Below are 21,791 nucleotides of genomic sequence, written 5' to 3'. Positions count from 1 at the left end.
TTCTTCCAGAGATTTTATAAATTTGGGCTTTACATTTAGGTCTATGATCAATTTTGAGTTAACTTTTATGTATGATGTAAGGTATGAATCAAGATTCACTTTTTTATATATGAAGACCAAATTGTTCCAAAACCTTTGTTTTTGAAAGGACAATACTCTTTCCATTTAATTGCCTTGGAAGCTTCTTCAAAAATCAATTGACCATATTTTTTTTTCTGGACTTTTCTGTTCTGTTCCATGGATCTGTTTATCTTTACACCAGTTACCACAAATACCATGTTTTAATCACTGCAACTATAAGTTTTGGAAATCAGTGTTAAATCTTCCATCTCTGTTGTCCTTTATCAAAATAGTTTTGGCAATTCTAGGTCTTTGCATTTCCATATGAATTTTAAAACCAGCCATCACTTTCTAAACTTTCTATTATCTATGGGGAAAACTGATGACAATATTGAGTCTTCCAATCCTTGAACGCAGTATCTGTCCGTTTATTTAGATTTTCTTTTTCTCAACGTTTCATAAGCTTGCAGTTAGAAAAGATCTTGCATTTTTTTTGTGTGTGAAATTCATCATTAGACATTTAGTATCTTTTTCTACTGTCAATATTATTTTTAAATTCCAACTCCTGATTGTTCATTTGTTAGTATATAGATACAATTGACTTTTCTATATTGATCTTGTATCCTGTAACTTTGTTAAGCATATTTAATTGTTCTAATAGCATTTTTGTAGAAATCATAGGCAATCATGTCATCTGTGAATAAAGAGAATTTTACTTCTGCCTTTCCAATCTGGAATACTTGTTCTTATCCTATTGCACTAGCTAGAATCTCCAGAATAATGCTGAATACAATTGGGAATAGCAGATATCTTGACTTGTTCTAAATATTATATAGGGAAGGCATTCGGTCTTTCAGCATTAACTATGATTTCAGCTATTGGTTTTTCACAGATGCCCTTTATCAGATTGGGAAATTCCCTTCTTTTCCTAGTTTGCTGAGTTTTTATCAGCAAGGCATGCTAAATTTTGTTAAATGCTTTTTCTGCATCTATTGAGCTGACCATGTGCTTTCTGTTGCTAATGTGGTACATGACATTGGTTTTCAAATGTTAAACCAACCTTGGATACCTGGAATAAACCCTATTTGGTCATTGTATTTTATTGTTTTTATATGTTATTGGATTCAATTTACTAAAATTTTGTTAAAAATTTGCTGCTGGGTGCGGTGGCTTACACTTGCAATCCCAGCATTTTGGGAGGCTAAGGCGGGTGGGATTGCTTGAGCCCAGGAGTTTGAGACCAATCTGGGCAACATAGTAAAACCCCATCTCTACCAAAAATAAAAAAATTAGCTGAGCATGATGGCACGCAACTGTAGTCCCAGCTACTCAGGAGGCTGAGGTGAGAAGACGGCTTGAGCCCAGGAGGTGGAGGTTGCAGTGAGCCATGATCACACCACCACACTCCAGCCTGGGCAACAGAGCGAGACGCAGGAAAAAATAAATAAATAAATGATAAATAAATACATAAATACATAAATAAAAATTGCAACTATGTTCATGAGGGATATTGATCTATAATTTTCTTTCCTTGTAATGATTTGTCTAATTTTGTTAGATTAGATTTGTCTAGTTTGCCATTTGGTAGTACCAGTATCACAGACTGACTTATGAAATATTCAGTCTCTATCAATTTTATGGAGGAGTTTGTGTAAAATTGGTATTATGACTTCCTAAAATGTTTGGTAGAATCAGGAATACCACGTAGGCCTACAGTTTTCTTTGTGGGAATTCAATTTTTTTTTTTTTCAAGACTGAGTTTCACTCCTGTTGCCTAGGTTGGAGTGCAGTGGCGCAATCTTGGCTTACTGCAACCTCCGCCTCCTGGGTTCAAGCGATTCTCCTGCCTCAGCCTCTGGAGTAGCTGGGATTACAGGCATACGCCACCACACTCAGCTAATTTTGTACTTTTAGTAGAGACAGGGTTTCTCCATGTTGGTCAGGCTGGTCTCGAACTCCCAACTTCAGGTGATCCGCCCGCCTCAGCCTCCCAAAGTGCTGGGATTACAGGCGTGAGCTACCACGCCCGGCCTAATTCAATTTCTTTCATAGATATAGGACTTTTCAGGTTGTTTATTTGTTTTGTTTTGTTTTTTTTTGAGACGGAGTCTCGCTCTGTCGCCCAGGCTGGAGTGCAGTGGCGCGATCTCAGCTCACTGCAAGCTCCGCCTCCCGGGTTCACGCCATTCTCCTGCCTCAGCCTCCCGAGTAGCTGGGACTACAGGTGCCCGCCAACTCGCCCAGCTAGTTTTTTGTATTTTTTAGTAGAGACGGAGTTTCACTGTGTTAGCCAGGATGGTCTCGATCTCCTGACCTCGTGATCCGCCCGTCTCGGCCTCCCAAAGTGCTGGGATTAGAGGCTTGAGCCATCGCCCCCGGCCTTCAGGTTGTTTCTTCTTCAGTGAGCTTAGGTATTTTGTATCTTTCAAGGAATTTGCACATTTCATCTAGCTGTCTAATGTATTGCTATAAAGTAATTCATATTATTCTCTTATGTATCCTTTTAATAATTATAGAATCTGAGCTTTGTTAGCAATTCTTTCATTCTTGATATTGGTAATTGACATCTTCTCTCTGTTTCCTGATTAGTCAGGTTAGAGTTTTATTAATTTCATTGTTGTTAAAGAACAGCTTTTGATTTCACTGACTTTGTCTTACCAGTTTTCTTTTTTTCTATTCCACTAATTTTGGCTTTTATCCTTAACTCTTTTCCTCTGTTTACTTTGAGTTTAATTTTCTCTTCTTTTTCTAATTTCTTAAGGTGAAAGCTGAGAACACCGATTTGTGATTTTACTTCTTACCCAATACAGGCATTTAGAGCTATGAATTCTCCTGTAACATTAGAATTAAACACAACCCACATATTCTGATATGATTTTCATTAAGTACAAAATACTTTCTAAATTCATCTTTGATATTCTTCTTTGACCTGTGGGCTTCTTAGGAACATATTAGTTTCTAAATATTTAGTAATTTTCCAAGTATCTTTCTGTTATTGACTTTTAATTCCCTTTTGGTCAGCATACGTACTTTATGATCTAAGTCACTTTAAACGCATTGACGGTTTTTTGGTTTTTTTGAGACCAAGTTTTGCTCTTGTTGCCCAGGCTGGAGTGCAATGAAGCAATCTCGGCTCACCCCAACCTCTGTCTCCCAGGTTCAAGCGATTCTCCTGCCTCAGCCTCCCAAGTAGCTGGGATTATAGGCATGCACCACCACGCCCAGCTGATTTTGTATTTTTAGTAGAGACGGGGTTTCTCCATGTTGGTCAGACTGGTCTCAAACGCCCAACCTCAGGTGATCCGCCTGCCTCGGCCTTCTAAAGTGCTGGGATTACAGGCGTGAGCCACCGCACCTGGCTAACACTGACACTATTTTGCGAACAAAAATACGATCTATCTTAGTAAATGTCCTGTGTGTAACTGAAAGGAATGTGTATTCTGCTTGTATTGGGTAGAATACTATGTAAATGTCAATTAGGTTAGTTGATAATGTAGTTCAGATCTTCTAAATTATTTTTTGTCTACTTGTTCTATCAATTATTGAGAGAGGCGAGGTATTGAAATCTCCAACTATAATTTTAGATCTATTTGTCCTTTCAGTTCTGTCAGTTTCTGATTCATATATCTTGAAGCTCTGTTATTAGGTGCATATTTACAACTATTAATTTCACTTGAAAGCAGCCAATCATGAAAGGCCATACATTATACGATCCCATTTATACGAAAGGTTCAGAATAGGCAAATTCTCTCTGTAACACTGCTATGAACATTTTTGTGCCTAAGCTTTTATCATACGTAACTGAAAGTATGGCTTCTTGGCTGGGCGTGGTGACTCATGCCTGATCCCAGGCACTTTGGGAGGCTGAAGCAGGCAGATCACCTGAGGTCACGAGTTCAAGACTAGCCCGACCAACATGGTGAAACCCCGTCTCTACTAAAAATACAAAAATTAGCTGGGCATGGTGGCAGATGTCTGTAATCCCAGCTACTCAGGAGGCTAAGGCAGGAGAATCTCTTGAAACCGGGTGGCAGTTGCAGTGAGCAGAGATCGAGCCATTGCACACTCCAGCCTGGGCAACAAGAGCAAAACTCCGTCTCAAAAAAAAAAAAAAAAAAGTATGGCTTCTTGAACACAGTCTGCTTGAGTGAGAGAATGTCAGCTTGACAACACGGCAGCGGTATGGTGTTGTGCAAGCCACTCACCTTCTCTGTGCCACGGTTTCCCTGTCTAAAACACAAGGCTATCATTTACCAACGTCTCTTGGGATTGTGAGGACTAAAGTAATGCACATAAAGGACTTTTTACAGTGCCTGTTACATGGTAAACTTTCAACATTAGTAGCAGTAGATGTTGTAATTATCATTTAGTTTGTGTTACTTTCTCTTTTTTTTAATTTTTTTTTTTTTTTAAGAGAGACAAGGTCTTGCTATGTTGCCCAGGCTGATCTCAAATTCTTGGGCTCAAGTGATCCTCCTGCCTCAGTCTCCTAAGTTGCTGAGATTTACATGCAAAAGCCACTGTGGCTGGCTAGTTTGTATTATTTTCTTGAGAAGATTTCCAGAAGTGGTATGACCTCGTCAGAAACCATGAGCATTTACACGTCTGATTTTTTTTTTTTTTTTGAGACAGAGTTTCGCTCTGTTGCTCAGGCTGGAGTACAGTGTCACAGTCAAGGCTCACTACAGCCTCAATCTCCCAGGCTCAAATGATCCTCCCACCTCAGCCTTCTGAGTAGCTGGGATTAGAGACATGCACAACCACACCCAGTTAATTTTTTATTTTATTTTTTTTTGTAGAGACGAGGTTGCACTATGTTGCCCAGGCTGTTCCTGAACTCCTGGGCTCAAGTGATCCTCCCACCTCAGCCTCCCAAAGTGCTGGGATTACAGGTGTGAGCCATCACACCTGGCTGTGTCCAAATATATTTCAACAAACTATATCTCAAACTGGGTATACTAATATTTGGTGCCACTAGTAAGTATATAGAAATATATAAGAGAACAAGGATTACCTAGCTATCATAATTACAGTAAATTTGTTTTGTTAATAGGAATCTCATTTCAACTGTGCATTCATTTTTGCTGCTTTTGGCCCTTAGTTGTTTAAAAGCCAATAGTTTTCTAATTATCCTGTGAATCCTACACACCATGAATACCTACTGAATATGAAATGTCTGTAAGACCCTCTTCTAGAGGCTACACAGAAAACTGAAATAAGTTAGCCCAAGGATTTTTTGTGAAGGCAAAGAAACATTTTAATTCCAAATAATTATGATTAAGTAGAAGAGAGCTACAAAGTGTTTCTGAGGGTCCAAAGGAGGCAGAAGATGGCAGTGTCTGAGCTGGTCCTCAAAGGATGGGCATACTTTCAACCGGCAAGGGTGTGGCAAGAGTAAAATCAAGGCTGGTAAAAGAACACAGCACGCTTCAAGCCTAAGCAGCTTAAGTACAAAGTGGCTCGGGGCAGAAGTGATGAGAGAGCAAGAGCACAAAGAGGACCGTCTAAAACAGAGCCAGTGACCATATGAGCTGAGGGGGAGGGCTTCTCACAGGGCAAACTGTACAGAAAGACACGAAGACACAAAGCATCATGACCCATCCAGGGAGCTTCATGTGATCCCATTTGGCTGAAGTGAAGGGTACATGTGGGAAAGAAGCAGATGATGCTAAATAAACAGGCAGAGGCCTGACTGTGAAGGACCTTGTGTGCCAAAATAAAGTATGTGAACATTATTCCAAAGGCAACAGGGAACTGAGGCATTTTTAAGAAAAGAAGTGACAAGCAGACTAGCTTTAAGAAAAAAATTACTCTGGAACTCCAATAGTTTCCCATCTTACACAGGTAAAACCCAAAGTCCTTCTTATGCTTAATACCCTATATATGCTGATCATTGGCTATCTCTGAAATTATTTCTCCTTCTCCCCTCACTCACTGCTCTGGCTACAGTGGCCTTCTTGCTGCCTCCTCCCATGTGCCCTTTCCTCAGGGCCTTTGCACTTGCTCTCCCCTCTACCTGGAACTCTTCCCTGGATAGCTGCAGAGCTCGCCCCTTACTCCCTTCAGGTCTGCCTTCATGTTCAAACCTTTTCTCATCAGAGTTGCTTTTACTGTTACCAGAAATAAAAAAGCAAAAATCGACTATAATCAGCCCCACTATGTTTTCCTCCAGTGTATTTATAGTATTTGTATACTGCCTGTTTCTCCTTACTAGAATATAAGCTCTATGATGGATCCCTTCAATAAAAATGTGACATTGAGATTGTTATTACTGCCACGTCCGGACAGCAAATCGAAGGGACGAGCTCAGTAAATCTATCCATGGATATACTGCTAGTGAACAGTGGAACCAGGGAGAATGACTCCGGAGCTTGCACTCTAACTATTTTACATACTGACTCCCCCGTAGTGTCACAGGTCCCTGACTCTGATTCTAAAGCATTTCCTGTGAACAGGCTCCATGCTGACAAGCACTAAGCCAGCAAAAACTCTGAATTCATAGTATGTCCTTCTAAAAAGATGGTGATTCTTATAATTTGTATTTGCCAGGTTTTAAATGCCGGGAATATTTTTTAAATAATCAATTAAAATGTACAAAGTATCTGGACTTTTACCTACCCAAAAATTAGCCATTTTTTTTTAGACCCACAGATATTCAAACAAGATGAAAATATTTTATGAACTAAAAGGAACACAGCATATGACACCAAAAACTACTTTCCCAAGACCCTTTTTCAGGTACCACATTCAATTTCAGGAATAAAACTCAACATCTTTAAAATAATCATCAAAATTTTCTGACATGCCACTCCCGGAGGAAGAACAAGGTGGTATCTACAGGAAAACATCCAGCAAATATAATATCATATGCACAGTAAAAGAATGAAAGGTAGGCCGCAGTAACATTTCTCTTTATTCTTTCCCCACTCCTGAAATTATTAAATTTCCTCTCTGCCTGGGCATTCTTTCATCCCATCTCCCATTACTATCAATATCCTCTCCTTAAAATGTAGTTCTCAATCAACAGCTGTTCCCATCAACCACTTCATACCAGAACTCATCCACTCTTAATTTCAACTACTACCTCTATTAGTATAACTCCCAAATCCTAATAGAGGTAGTAGCTGAAATTAAAAGTGGCATAATTTCTCCCTCTTTCCTTCTCCAATCTTTGATTTCTCTCACTTCAGGACCCTTTTATTTCCTGATGTTTTTAAGGAAAATTAACTTTTTCAAAATTGGTCCCTTGTCCATTTACTTCATAATCTGTATTATCTGGCCATTCTCCTAGGTTTGCAACTTCAGTATAATTTTTCTCCACTTAATCAATAGGACCTGCCAACTATTCACTGTGTTTCTTATCTTACTTTCGGCTCCATAGCTATCACCACATTTTGCGTTTTCTTCCTTTCCTTCGTGAATTACTATAGTTCTCCAGAGGACCTGCCTACCTCCAGACGGCTCACTCACTCCCACTCATTCTGTATACACTGCTAGTGAAGGCTTTCTGACAGCACACCCACCATATTACTCACTAATTTGCAGACCTTAAATAGTGCCCCAGCACAACAAATCTAAACTTCTCAAACCAGCACTCAGGGTCTTCCACTCCTTTAGAACGTTACTAGTAAATGTTCATCTTTTTTTTTTTTTTTTTTTTTTTTGAGACGGAGTCTCGCTCTGTCTCCCAGGCTGGAGTGCAGTGGCCGGATCTCGGCTCACTGCAAGCTCCGCCTCCCGGGTTCACGCCATTCTCCTGCCTCAGCCTCCCGAGTAGCTGGGACTACAGGCGCTCGCCACCTCGCCCGGCTAGTTTTTTGTATTTTTTTAGTAGAGACGGGGTTTCACCGTGTTAGCCAGGGTGGTCTCGATCTCCCGACCTCGTGATCCGCCCGTCTTGGCCTCCCAAAGTGCTGGGATTACAGGCTTGAGCCACCGCGCCCGCCCATCTTTTTTTTTTTTTAGAGGAGTCTCGCTCTGTCACCAAGCTGGAGTGCAGCGGTGCAACCTCAGCTTACTGCAACCTCCGCCTCCCAGGTTCAAGCAATTCTCCTGTCTCAGCCTCCCAAGTAGCTGGGACTACAGGCGCGAGCCACCATGCCCAGCTAATTTTTTTTTGTATTTTTAGTAGAGATGGGGTTTCACCATGTTCGCCAGAATGGTCTCAATCTCTTGACTTCATGATCCGTCCCCCTCAGCCTCCCAAAGTGCTGGGATTATAAGCATCAGCCACCGCACCGGCTGTAAATGTTTATCTTAAACATTCTAAAAAGATAAAAACCTAGAAACCCAACATTCTGATCTTCCACATCTGAATCTGTACAAAGCACACTATGGGTCTGTGGAGGTCATAGTACAACATCTTCCACCTAACTTCAACAGATCACATAAGGCAATGGAACTATAGATAGTCCCCAACTTATGGTTTGGGTTACGAGTTTCAACTTTATGATGGTGAGAAGGCGATACACATTCAGTAGAAACAGTACTCCAAGCACCCACACGACTATTCTGTTTTTCCCTTTCAGTTTTCAATAAATTATGTGAGACATTCAACACATTATAAAATAGGCATTCTATTAGATGGTTTTGCCCAACTGTAGGCTAATTTTTAAGTGTTCTGAGCACGTGTAAGGTAGGTTATGATGTTCAGTAGGTTAGGTACATTAAATGCATTTTCAACTTGTGATATTTTCTATTTACAATGAGTTTATCAGGAGGTAAAACCACCATAAGCCAAGGAACATATATATTACCTAATCTATCATCTTCTGAACATCTCAAGTTACCATGACAAGGATTCATTTTCAGAAGTTTATTCCTTCTAATCCACAAAATGAAAGTGTGTACAGTTATCAGAAAAATAACACTTCATATCTTTAGTAAGAGTACAAATTAGTAGAATATTTTTAAGGGCAAATTTCCCAATATCTACTGAAAGTTTATGTGCAAATATCCTTTAGCCCAGCAATACCACTTCCAGGAAATAACCTGCAGATATTCTCACAGAAGCAAGCAAAAATACATGCAGAAACACTACTATTATAGTTTTAAAAAAAGGTGGGGGGAGGGAGTGGATTTCCTTAATAGACTTCTATTATACATCTCTACAATGGAATATTATACAATTAAAAATTAAGACACAGTTACAAATAAACTGATATGGAAAGTTTAAGAATGCCATGAAGGGGGAAAAAAAAGCTATTTATAGAACAGAATATAAATATTCTATTTGTGTAAAGAAAATGTATATGAAGGCTGGGCGCGGTGGCTCACGCCTGTAATCCCAACACTTTGGGAGGCTGAAGCAGATGGATCACGAGGTCAAGAGATCAAGACCATCCTGGCCAACACAGTGAAACCCCGTCTCTGCTACAAATACAAAAATTAGCTGGGCATGGTGGCGGGCGCCTATAATCCCAGCTACTCGGGAGGCTGAGGCAGGAGAATCCCTTGAACTCAGGAGGCGGAGGTTGCAGTAAGCCGAGATCGCACCACTGCACTCCAGCCTGGGAGACAGAGCGAGACTCTGTCTCAAAGAAAAAGAAAAAGAAAATGAAAAAAGAAAAGAAAATGTATATGAAGAGAAAATACCTAGAAAAAAATATAGTAAGCCATTAATAGTAGCTAATTCTGGAGAATGGGGCTCAGGGGAAGAAACAATAAATTTTCGCTTGTTTTGTGTGTGTGTGTGTGTGTGCATACATACATGCATGCCTTTTAAAAAAATAATCAGTTTATTAAATTTACATTAATAAAGAAAACTGAGTACAGCAAAGGCTCTTAACCTTAGATGAATATAATTGAACTTGATTATCCATAGTACAAGAAATATGAGCTACTAAAAGTGCTTAATGAGAAACTCATCCATTCATTCAACTATTTATGGAACACTTACTATGCGTCAAGCATTGTGCCTGACACAATGGTGAACAAGAAAGACCTAGTCCCTGCTCCCAAGGAACTTACAGAAAGGCCTTTTGGACTCCATTTTTCCTGTCTCCCCTGTAAGAACCACTCTGACTTACAAGTGTGTGCTCTCATTATGCCTATTATGCTTATGGCTCCCATAAGACAAATATTAATTAATAGAATCATTATATCAACAAAAAAGAATCCTTAAAATGATTAACCCATTTCCTCCATAATTAATTTTTAAAGTTATTAGAAGCATAATCTGTGGAAAGAACAACTCAACAAGCACTCTTTCAAATAAACAAGAAGTAACCTAGTTGGCTGGGCACAGTGGCTCATGCCTATAATCCCAACACTTTGGGAGGCCGAGGCAGGTGGATCACCTGAGGTCAAGAATTTGAGATCAGCCTGGCCAACATGGTGAAACCCCATCTCTACTAAAAACATAAAAATCAGTCAGGCATGGTGGCGGGCGCCTGTAATTCCAGCTACTCAGGAGGCTGAGGCAGGAGAATCACTTGAACTCAGGAGGCAGATGTTGCAGTGAGCTGAGATCCCGCCACTGCACTCCTGCCTGGGTGACAGAGTAAGACTCTGTTTTGAAAAGAAAGTAACCTAAATGTTAAATGAAGTTTAAGGGAAGAACATTCAAAAATTAGCTAAGAACATTCAAAAAGGGAAAAAAATTATAGGACATTTTTATTTTATTTTCTTCACTAATTTAATTTTTCTACAATGAGTATGTAACACAGTAAGAAAGTAACAGTTATTATTCAAAAAGAATCCCCTATGGCAACAACAGATCAGCTACTGCATAAAATCCAACTCTTCTTCCCACTATACCTGGCCCTTTATGGTCTGGCCTTGCTGAGACTCCTTGTGTCAGCCCAGAGCCCATTCCCCTTTATGCGAAACAGCATCCTGGGACTTTCCTCTGGGAAGCCCTGCTCCTCACCTCTTAGGCTAGGCCCAGTGCCCATTTTTTGTCCGTCAGTGCTTTTTATCCCTTTGGTTACCACAACAGTTCAGGGGTAAACACACGACCCTAACAGACCAAAACCAAAATCAATCTTGAAAAGAGACTAATTTTAATGAAACTATTAAATTGATTATAAGTAAGTGACATGCAATACACCTAAAAATCCTTTTAAAAACCTTTGTAATAAATGGAATTTTCACTTAATGTGGCCCCTAAATATTTTGTGTGACTATAATTTCTTTTGTTAAAATGCACAACAATAACACAACAATATATAATGACACAATTTCCATTTCTAAGAAGCTATTAGAACTTCATGATTGTCTTAAAGAATTGGAATGTTCAATTCTTATAATCACATCCTGTTAAAATACTAAGTATAGAAACAGTAAGAAAATGCAGCTCAAACAGGCATATACATTAGTCACATTTCCTCTGACAATTTTTTTTATAACTTCAAAACTAAAGACTCCTGTAGGAAGGATTTTATAAGGAACCTAAAATGCAACAATACCTAAGAAAACATTTGAGATGCAATTAACTTTCCAAAAAAAGTGTGATCAATTAATCATTTTCTTCTCAACTCTAAGAAAGCTATAGAATATAATAATAAATCACAGGAAAACAAAGTTAAATTCAGTGTATGAAAACAGAAGTTAACCATTAGAACTCCTTAAGACTGAAATAGGCTATCCTGTAAAACAGGGACCTCCTCTTCCTTGGAACTAAGCTAAAACTAAAACTCTGGAATTCTCTGGAAATAAGACATCCTTGAGGAATTCAATTGATGTGCCAGCTGTTTTGTTTCTTGAAAGAATATAGCTGAATACATACAATAATCTGTTGCCTTTTTTTCTAGCATTGCACAATGTTCCTGGCCTACAATGCACATATTGTATCTATTATCACATTTAAGCATCTGACAGCATTATTATAAGAATCCTTAATATTCATCTCTAATTAAATACATATATAAATTTTTCAGTTTTCAAAAGAGCACGGCTTTCAGTAAAGTATCATATACATTTTTTCCACAGTCTAAATACAATACATTTCCTGAACTTTTAGCTTTCAGTTTCCTGTTCGTCAGTGGCTACAGCTCTAGAGGCAATACATAAACACACCCCAGCCATGGTATTTCCACTTTTGACAACAGTGGACATGAACTTAATATGACCAATATAATTACACTGCATAGAATGGTACCTGATGGCTAAGAGAGCAACAGAAGAAATTCAATAATTTTCAAAATTGGAAATATAAATTATGTTCCATATGTAAGAATTCACATAACAAACCTCTTCTAACTTATGACTCAGAAAAAGTTTCTCTCTTCTGAAAAACTGAAAAAGCTTTCTTTATTGGACAATAACTATAAAACCCACCCTGTTTCCTTTTTTCTCTTGCTTGCCAGGAAGCTCAGAGCTAAATTTAATATTCAAACACAGAAACTATCTTGCCTCAGATTACTGGTGTAAAGATTTCTTCCCATTCCCTCATTCTGCTCATTATTTCTCAAGTGATTTATGCTCATTTTCTGTCTTTGTTTTTAATGGTCTTTGCCTGTTTTGCTTTAATCACAAACTATCAAATCCTTTTCAATGAATAGGTTAATATAAATTATAAATTAAGCAAAACTTAATGACCTTAGTTTGTATCTTCACATCACTGCATAACTTGTTAATGCAATTTATAAAAAATGGAGGTTCTAAAAGGTATCTTTGCTGTTTTAAAGTTAATTATTTCACAATTCATGATTCACTTTTAGAAAAGCCAATGACAATTTTTTAAATAAAAGAATGACAGAATGAAACAAGGATCAAAACTTAAATTACTAAATTAGAGACACTGAATTAGGAGGATTGAAAATTTTTTAATGTTTTAAATTTACTGACAAAATTGGTCCGGCAAAGCTAGATAACTATCATAAAAAATTAACTTACATAAAGTGTATTAAATTATCAGCAGGCACAGTGGCTCATGCCTGTGATCCTAACACTTTGGGAGGCCGAGGTGGGTGGATCACTTGAGGTTAGGAGTTCAAAACCAGCCTGGCCAATATGGCGAAACCCCGTCTCTACTAAAAATCCAAAAAAATATTAGCCGAATGTACTGGTGGGCACCTGTAATCCCAGCTACTCGGGAGGCTGAGGCACAAGAATCGCTTGAACCTTGGGAGGTGGAGGTTGCAGTGAGAAAAGATCATGCCACTGCACTCCAGCCTGGGCAACAAAGCGAGACTCCGTCTAAAAAAAGAAAAGAAAAGAAAAACTCATATACTGCTATCTGTGTCATTAGCTGCAGAGTAGACAACAGGTATAAAAAATATTGAAACAGTCTAGGAATCTAAGAAAAAGGGGAAAAAGTCACATATTTAAAAAATATAAACGCACACATACACACGAAAATATTTCATATATGGTAATACCAAAGTTTGTTGAATGGAGATAAAAGCAAGGTATTAATGAAATTAATAAGCCAGCTGCAGTGGTTCATGCCTGTAATCCCAGCACCTTCCCAGGCCAAAGTGAGACGATCCACTGAGCCCAGGAGTTTGAGACCAGCCTGGGCAAAATGGTAAAACCAAACTCTGTCTCCACAAAAAATAGAAAAGTTAGTTGGGCATGGTGGTGTGCACCTGTAGTCCCACCTACTTGGGTGGCTGAGGTGGAAGGATTGCTTGAGCCTGGGAGGCAGAGGATGCAGTGAGCTGAGATAGCATCACTGCACTCCAGCCTGGGTAACACAGTGCAACCCTGTCTCAAAAAATAAATAAATAAACAAACAAACAAAAACAGTTAGGTTAAAAGAAACTACAATCCAAAATGACAAATCTGGCCAAAATCTTAAAAAATGTATCATGAATTGGCCGGGCGCGGTGGCTCAAGCCTGTAATCCCAGCACTTTGGGAGGCCGAGACGGGCGGATCACGAGGTCAGGAGATCGAGACCATCCTGGTTAACACGGTGAAACCCTGTCTCTACTAAAAAATACAAAAAACTAGCCGGGCGAGGTGGCGGACGCCGGTAGTCCCAGCTACTCGGGAGGCTGAGGCAGGAGAATGGCGTAAACCCGGGAGGCAGAGCTTGCAGTGAGCTGAGATCCGGCCACTGCACTCCAGCCTGGGTGACAGAGCGAGATTCCGTCTAAAAAAAAAAAAAATATATATATATATATATATATATATATAAAAAAATGAATTAAAGAAAATCTAGTCATATTAAAAATGGAAAAGTGAAATGAACATATTTTATAACGGAAAAGACAGCCTATAAAGCACCTACCATTATATTAAAGGTCCCCACTTTTAGGAGACACAAATAAAATAATAATAAAGGGAAGGAACAAGGTAGCCAAATCGTAACTATAAAATGAAAGTGAAAACGTCAATTATCCCTCTCTCTCTCTCAAGTTATCAGAATTGCAGGGTAAATACCTAAAGAAGTTAAATTACAAAAAACTTCATATTCTAAGAATGAAGTTAACAGCAAAATGTATTACTATGTAAATTGGTAGTACACCCATAAACATAGTTTAACAAATTTTTTTCAAACAGCAATAAAATAATTCAACATAAGAAAACATTTAAAAAAAAGAAACAGAAGTTCCAACACATTATATGAAGGGGCTAAGAGAAACCCACACACACAAGCTCAGCCCTCAAAAGAACCCTAAAATCTAATTTTGAAGTATTTATCTTTTTCTTTTTCTTTTTTTTTGAGATGGAGTCTCGCCCTGTCGCCCAGGCTGGAGTGCAGCGGCGCGTTCTCGGCTCACTGCAAGCTCCGCCTCCCGGGTTCACGCCATTCTCCTGCCTCAGCCTCCAAGTAAGCTGGGACTACAGGCGCCCGCCACCATGCCCAGCTAATTTTTTGTATTTTTAGTAGAGGCTAGGTTTCACTGTGTTAGCCAGGATGGTCGCGATCTCCTGACCTCGTGATCCGCCGGCCTCAGCCTCCCAAAGCGCTGGGATTACAGGTGTGAGCCACCGCGCCCGGCCGCTATCTTCTCACTTAATAGAATAATTAGAAGATAAAATTTGTTGTGAAGGGCAATCATCCAAATACAAAACAAGTTACAGATCAGAAAAGGGTGAAAAAATCCCCTTTTACCTTCAGAAAAATGAAGACAAGAAAAAGAAACTAAACCATGAGAAACATAAATAAATAATCTGATACAAGGTATTGAGGACATGGAAAAAAGTTTTGTACAGGCATTTGTGAATTATACAATTCAACTTCACAGTGTTTAAAAATAATGAAGAAAAATCAGTATTTCAGTAAAAAGCAATCTAGTCCAGAAGCTTGTTTTTTTCTTTTCTTTTTTTTTTTTTTTAGAAATAATGTGGCAGATTGCAGAGGTTTAGGACATCTTTAGTAACCCAGGCCAATTTTTACTTCTTTAATCATGGGAAAGTATACAGAACATGAAAAGTTTACCATTTGCAAAATGATTTTGATTATGCTTATGGCAACTAAAAAGTATCTGTGGCGGGGCACGGTGGCTCACGCCTGTAATCCCAGCACTTTGGGAGTCCAAGGTGGGTGGATCACGAGGTCAGGAGATCGAGACCATCTGACCAACACGGTGAAACCCCGTCTGTACTAAAAAAAAAAATACAAAAAATTAGCTGGCGTAGTGGCGGGCGTCTGTAGTCCTTGCTACTGGTGGGCTGAGGCAGGAGAATGGCATGAACCCGAGAGGCGGAGCTTGCAGTGAGCCGAGATCGTGCCACTACACTTCAGCCTGGGCAATATGCAAATGTTCAAAATGCAGAGAGGGCAAATGTATTTAAACATACGCTTCGAGGGAAGAAAAGGAAGTGACATGATAGTGAATTGGTGATTGGGAATTAATATATATGAGAAAAAATTACCAGCCCTGTAAAAAGGGAAGATGGTATTTATTGAGCAACTGGTATGACCAGACACTAAGCTTAGGGCTTTATATATACATTCTATCACATTACATCTAGGTAGAAAAACAATGTAGAAGAAAATGCTTGAATACATAACATACCATTATGTGTTGTGTGTGGCATATATTAAAATCTGAGAGACTGGCTGGGTGTAGTGGCTCCTGCCTGTAATCCCAGCACTTTGGGAGGCCAGGGCAGGCAGATCACTTGAGGCCAGGAGTTTGAGACCAGCCTGGGCAACAGAGTGAGACTCCAACTCTATAGAAAATTTAAAAATTAGCCAGGTGCAGTGGTGTGCACCTTTAGTCCCAACTACTTGGGAGGCTGAGGTGGGAAAAACGCTTGAGCCTGGGAAGGAACTTTGATTGTGCCACTGCACTCCAGCCTGGGCAACAGAACAAGACCCTGTCTCAAAAAAAAAAAAAAAGAAAAAGGAACAAAAGTCCACTCTTTTGAGAATACTATTTATGTTTATAATACTATTATATTTATAATTTACAACTCCAAAAATGAAAGCAAGAAACCCTCTTCTTTTCAAAGCAGATTTTTGAGTCTTGGTTTTAAGCATTAAGAATAGTGAGGCTCATCTGAGGAATACAATCATGGGCTTATTAATAAGGTTAAATTATTATCTTACAGTTTCTGGTAGTAAAATTATTTTTTGTCTTGGTGCTTAATAGTAGTAACAAAAAATTTATTTATTGTACTAGTATAATTCCCACCCAGATGGCTGAGAATCACACTGAGATGATAGTAAAAAAACAGCCTTCGTCTAGCCCTGAAAGGGGCAGCCCTGCTCATTCATTAGCTGTGGATCTTGAGCATGTGTCTCTACTTCCTCTGAACCTCAATTTCCTCATCTGTAAAACAAGATGGCTGGACTAGAGGATAGTTCCCTTCCTTCTTCCCCTTCTCCCTCTCTTCAGTCCTTTCCACTTCATGGCTTGATGATTTAGGATCTAGACTGGGGTTTTGAGGACAGAGAAGAAACACTAGCAGAAACCCACTAAACTTTGAAGAAAAGAAGTAAGGATTATGTAAACAACTAGAATACGGAGAAACAGAGAAAGGCAAACACATTTACAAAAATAAATGAACAAATAAAGAAGCATAATGGCTCAATTTAGAAGATTATGAGCTTTACTATCAACATTAGCTTGAATAGAAGTTTCAGTTATTTTGAAATCAAGAAAGGTAGAGATGCTGGAGATACAGACTTAGAAATTATCTGTAACACATAAGAGTTGACAAATAACCCAAGAATCTTTCCAAGTTCCCTCAGCACGTATGGAAAAGATGTCACACTTCTTGGCTTAATCATTCATAACTCTGCCCCGACGTATTCATCCACTATTTTCCCACAAGCTATCCCTCTGGCCAATTTGGCTTCATCATTTCAAACAAACCCTCCATTATTACTCAATGTTCTATCTGAAATGCATTCTCCCTTCTCTCAACTTATTAATAATAATTTATCAAGCCCTAACAATGTTTGCAGAACTATTCTAAGTGTTTTACATGTATTAACTCATTTAATTCTCTCAACAATCCTAGGAGTGAGATCATATCACTTGCTTAAGATGACACAGTAGCAGAACTAGGATTCAAACACAAGCAGTCTGGCTCCAAGGAGACTGTCAACTTGCTAATTAGTCCTTCAAAGCTGAGATCAAGCTCTGTCACCTTCCTAAAGTTCTCATTTGCTGAGCAATTATTCCTGCCTCTTGAACCCTTAAGTAAACCACTCCTTTGCCACTTACCATTGGATCTAGGTTGTTAATTATCTTTTGCATGTATGTTCTGTCTTTTCTGAGAGCAGGATCATGTCCTGTTCATTTTGTTAACCCTACTTAGAACCTACCAGAACTTAATCAATATCTGCAACAGAGCAGTACTTATTAATGAAACTACAATAGTATTTAATATTTACTGAAGACATACTAGGAGCTGAGCTAAGCGCTTTACACGTATTGTCTCATTTAATCCTCACAACAACCTTGAGATAAGTGCTCATTTTTGTCTCTCTCGCATGTTATAGATGAGGAAACTGAGACTTGGAGAAAATAAGTATTTTATCCCATATCACAAAGTGGTAGTGATAAGATTCACTGAAGTCTTATAGGAGTCTATACCATACTATAGGCTGGTGGCTCAAGCCTGTAATCCCAGCACTTTGGGAGGCCGAGGCAGGCGGATCACAAAGTCAGGAGTTTGAGACCAGCCTGACCAACATGGTGAAACCCCGTCTCTACTAAAAATACAAAAATTAGCCGGGCATGGTGGCACGTGCCTATAATCCCAGCTACTCAGGAGGCTGAGGCAAAAGAACTGCTTGAACCTGGGAGGCAGAGGTTGCACTAAGCCAAGATCACACCACTGCACTCCAGCCTGCGTGACAGAGAAACACTCCATCTCAAAAAAAAAAAAAGAGTCTATACCATACTCTTAATCCCCAGCCTACCACATAACACCTCGAGGGAAGAAAGCATCAATCCTAACAATTCAATTCAACTTGCACTTAGCAGCAGCAATACTTTAGCATTACTGAATGCTGTGGATTTAGAATTAGAAGTTCAGCTCTGCCTTCAAGAAACTCACAGTCCATTATGACTTCAGGATCAAACTTTTATCATTACAAAAGTCATCATCATCAAAACTTAGGACTTTAACTTATATTTTAGGGGCAAAATCAAAACAATCCTTGGAATTCTCTTTTACACCATTCCTTCTACCCTCAGGCTTGCCCACCCCCTCTAACCCTAGGACTCATCTCTCCAAATGCTGTGTAACACAGTAGAAGGGTCCTATTAATCCTAACAACTATTGGGACACCTGGATTAAATCAGTAATAGCTTAGATTCAAGGATCTATCTGATAAATTCCAGTCATAATGAAATATGAGTAATAAAGGATAGCTGGAAAAAAGCAGCAGCAAGAAGAGAAAAGAGGGATTTGACATCATACTGTAAAGCAAATAGAAAAAGAAAAGGCAAGAAAAGCAGGAAAGTGGATACCAATATTAATAGAAGGTGAAAGTAAGGGTCCAGGATAAATTCAGTGGAGAAACATAGATAAATCTAAATCCACTTTACAAATGCTGACTCCTTTAATTATTTCTTTTCCTAACTGCTAATGGAAACAAAAAAATATGTATGTGAAACAGCCCCTGAAAAATCATTAACTAGGAACATATTATAAATTAGGAGTTTTTTTCCTGAGAAACCACTCGTCTTAGAATTTCAGAACTGCAGAGGGTCCTTAAGACACTACCTAAAATCCAACCCGCTCATTTTATAAATAAAGGCTCGGAATGGTTACGTAATTTTAACACGCCCAAGATCATACAGCAATTTAGTGGCAACAGTCCTGAATCTCATTCCAGTGTCTATTCCTACCATACCAGGCTTCCTAGGGATGGTTTATTTTTCTCCTTTTTCCACCCTTAATAATCATTAAATTAATTTCTGCATAAGCATTTCCAAATCCCTATATTATCTGTAGTTCCGCCAGAAGAAAATAATCAGATACTCTGAATTATCCAGGGTAATATAGTATTTCATTCTCTTATCCCCAAAGTCAGTAATTACTTAAACTGGGTCTTGGTTCGTACCAGGAGGAAATTTTAACATTTCCCCAAAGGGCAGAAATAAGAAAGAAATCTCCATAAACTGACCAAAAACAAGTCAAAACTGCTGACCATCTGGAAAGGAATCAGGCCCAAGACCCCTGGAAGCTAGACAACTGCTAGTGGGAAGAACAAAGGAGATCACTTAAAATCTCATTTCTATTTTATCTCCTCCCAACTAAGCTCAAGCTCCTCTCTTTCTGACAAACCAATTCCAGAAGCCTGCAAAGAGAAGGCAGAGTAATGAAATAGAGTGTCATGTCATTTTCAGCAAAGGTGGATTTTTTTTTTTTTTTTTAAGACGGAGTCTCACTCTGTAGCCCAGGCTGGAGTGCAATGGTGCAATCTCAGTTCACTACTAGCTCTGCCTCCCAGGTTCACACCATTCTTCTGCCTCAACCTCCCAAGTAGCTGGGACTATAGGTGCCTGCCAACACAGCCAGCTAATTTTTTTGTATTTTTAGTAGAGACAGGGTTTCACCGTGTTAGCCAGGATGGTCTCGATCTCCTGACCTCGTGATCCGCCCGCCTCGGCCTCCCAAAGTGCTGGGATTACAGGTGTTAGCCACCGCACCCAGCCCAGAAAAGGTGGATTTTTAAAGGGCACTATCTTGGTCAGGAAATATGAGACATGGGATAAGAAAAGAGTCTTCAAGTAAAACCAAAGACCTGTACTTTCTCCCATAAAAACATTAGAAAGTCCTGAAAATGTGTTATATATACTCAGTTCAGCATTTCCCCTACTACAAAGCACTTGCAGATATTCTGGGCTGGGAGGAAGTCATCCTGGGCCGCAATCTGTGGTCTAAGAAAGTCTGCTGCTCAAACTCCTTGAAAAATCATGGGCATTGCCAGTCACCACTATTCACCAGGTTATTTGAGCTGAGTGATTTGGCAATCTTCCATATCACCTTGGTTTAAATATAATTATTACCTAGTCCTTAAAAATGATGTGTCTGCCTAAAGGCTGACTGAAGCCTTTTTTTTTTTTTTTTTTGTAATTTGATTTTTTAAAACAGAGGCTCTCTCTGTCATCCAGACTGGAGTGCAGTGGCGCGATCACGGCTCATTGCAGCCTCAACCTCCTGCGTTCAAGTGACCCTCCCACGTCAACCTCTCGAGTAGCTGGGACTACAGGCATGTGCCCCCACACTGAGGCCTTCTCTGGAAGGGAAGAAAACGTCCTATTTTACATCGGGGGCATATCTTAATTTTGATATGTATGAAGTTCATTATAGATTCAGGATAACATCCTGCTTTAACCAAATTAGGACAAGTGTAGTGAAAATCAAAAGGACAAAAAGATAAAGAGACATAAGTTAGAAACAAAAGAATTTAGTGACTCACTGAGTTTAAGAAGGAAAAGTCAAAATGACCAATAAGAATAATGGAGTCATTAACAGCTAAAGAGGGAAGTCGGGAAGATAAGTGTTTTGGCTAGAGGGAGTGGGGAGGGGTCATGTTGGCATACAGCTGCTACAGAGATGGTATTTAAATGCATTTCATTTCAAGACATAGGTGAATAAATATTTAGACCTCAAGGTTAGACAGTGATGTAGGTTTGGGGCCTAAAAAAGGGGTGGCAGTTAAAGCACTACAATGATTAAGGTTTTAGAGAAAGAAAAGGCAACAGAAGAACATTTAGACAATTGCATTCCTAAGATATTACACTAACCTAACTTTCCAGATAAACAGTACCTTATTCTACAGATACAAGTACTTAAACTGATTTATTCTAATGAAAAGCATAAAAATTAATCTTTCTTTATCTTTTCCAGGCTATGAATTGACAAAAAGAAGCTAAAGACAAAAACAGTTTCATAATTACCATTTGTCCAAAGTCAATCTCTGAGCTAAAACACAATGTTTTTTACGTTTCTCTACTTATAACAAAATTTTGGGCAAAAACTCAGAAAAAATGGGTACACCAATACTACCACTGTTTTATGATCTCTGTGAGAATTTAACAGTTTAAAATAGCACATGACTGGACACAGTGGCTCACGCTTGTAATCCCAACACTCTGGGAGGCCAAGACAAGAGGACAGCTTGAGCCCAGGATTTTAAGACCAGCCTGGGCAATACAGTGAGACTCTGGCTCTACAAAAAAACTTCAAAATTAGCCGGTCATGGTGATGCATGCCTGCAGTCTCAGCTACTGTGGAGGCTGAGGTGAGAGGACTGTGCTTAGGAGGTCAAGGCTGCAGCGTGCTATGATTTTACCACTGCACTTCAACCTGAGCAACAAGTAGGACCCTGTTTCAAAAAAATATATAAAATAGGCTGGGCGCGGT

General features: G+C 39.1%; 1 protein-coding gene across 6 annotated transcripts in view; it reads right to left on the bottom strand.

The window, feature by feature from the left end:
* The window catches only part of FKBP5 (FKBP prolyl isomerase 5), a 160,196-nt gene that overhangs the window by 89,739 nt on the left and 48,666 nt on the right, over positions 1–21,791 (bottom strand). Inside the window, exon 2 of one of the 6 annotated variants that reach the window (XM_065542944.2) lies at positions 13,078–13,200. The exons of the other annotated variants lie outside the window; for them this stretch is intronic. The gene's annotated coding sequence lies outside the window, so the exon portion shown is untranslated. The remainder of the gene's footprint in view (positions 1–13,077; positions 13,201–21,791) is intronic. 6 annotated transcript variants of the gene reach the window in all.

The sequence above is a fragment of the Macaca fascicularis genome, chromosome 4 (genome assembly GCF_037993035.2).
Source record: "Macaca fascicularis isolate 582-1 chromosome 4, T2T-MFA8v1.1".
Lineage (NCBI taxonomy): Eukaryota > Metazoa > Chordata > Mammalia > Primates > Cercopithecidae > Macaca > Macaca fascicularis.
The sequence above is the reverse complement of the archived record's forward strand: the minus strand, read 5'-3'. Positions and strand labels throughout refer to the sequence as shown.